The sequence below is a fragment of the Pinus tabuliformis genome, chromosome 5_1, assembly GCF_031772625.1.
Source record: "Pinus tabuliformis cultivar Carrire ecotype Pingquan chromosome 5_1, CPIR1, whole genome shotgun sequence".
NCBI lineage: Eukaryota > Viridiplantae > Streptophyta > Pinopsida > Pinales > Pinaceae > Pinus > Pinus tabuliformis.
Genome location: NC_142305.1, coordinates 73699967 through 73701401, shown reverse-complemented (window position 1 = coordinate 73701401; position 1435 = coordinate 73699967).

Sequence of the window (1435 nt, the reverse complement as noted above, 5' to 3'; positions counted from 1 at the left end):
CATGACCATTCTTCCAAATGTATGACAACATGGATTCTAGGGTTCTAACTTTTGAGTTTTAATATATTTTGCCCGATCAGGATTTATTCTTGTGAATGGTTGTGGGTATTTACATTATTATTGATATTTTCAAGTGAATATTGTAATTGGCATTCCTGAGTGGAGTTTGATGGCAACGCTTCGGAAATCTTTACTTTTTGTTCTTTCTTATCGAAACCCTCATTTATTCAATCAGACACAGAGTTCGGCTTAGATGGAGTTTACAATTCTAACACTTATTATTATGTGTGCGAGCAGTCTAATTCTGTAGTAACTTTCTATTAATTGCCAGACTCAAGATTTATTTGTAGTTAAGCTTTTACTGATTTTGAATTTGAGTTTTTTTCTTAGGGTTCAGTTCAAAATATTTAAATATTGTTTCACCATAGGGTTCTTGGTGGTACTTTAATCCTGTCGCATTCTTATTGAATTAAATTTAATAATACAAACAGTTAAATTTAATCTGGTTTCCCTTTCATCAAAAGGCATTATTTAGACCATTTGATCGAGTTTTGTTGCAGTTCTGGGTGACAGCCTCATTGTCACCATTAGGCTTTGCTCTCTTCCCCACACGCAATTGGGCTTGTTCACTCATAAGGAGTTGCAATCCATTGCCCACCTATCTGGGTCTCTTTTTGTCGAGAATTCTGACAGCCTTTTCTATGTGACTCGGCCGCCCTTTATTTTGGTTCTCCAGATCTTGGTTTTGGTTTATTTCTCTGATCTAGGCAAGAGGCCTCTGATCTTTCTAATTTCCGTTGCTTCTTCCAGATTTAACCATCAATCCTCTCTAAGATCGTGTTATTTCATTGTGCTTTTATGTCAAATACCTATGTTAAACTCTTTTTTTTGGCAAGTTCTGAATTGAAGTGTTAATAATTATATAGAAACAAATGGCAATCGACATTTTTCTTAAAGACAGTATGTTTAAGCAATTTATCAGATGCAAGAACAATGATGAAAAACTGCCATCCCAGAGGTGGCGTGTGCCAACGAATAGATTTAACTTCTGACAATGGCACAACATGTATTGTATACAAGTTTTGATCTATGAATTGCAGGGGAATACATAAAAAGAATTACAATAAGTTGAACACGGTATAAACTTCAAAAAGACCTAGATTGATGTGTTTACAATATTTCTATTTACACAAGCAACAGTAAAAAATTTCCATCATAACTTTCTCAGCAATCTTACTTAATATACGAGCCATGCCATCCCTCACAGTATTGTTTTGAATGTCTGCCATGAATTATTTTCACAAACATGTCTAATTTAGTCTCGTTGTTGATTTAATGCATCCAATAAACAAATAACTTTAAATTATTGCATACAACTACCAACTGCTAGGATAAGCTTGCAAAATAATTTCCTGCATTTAACAATATCTAGGAC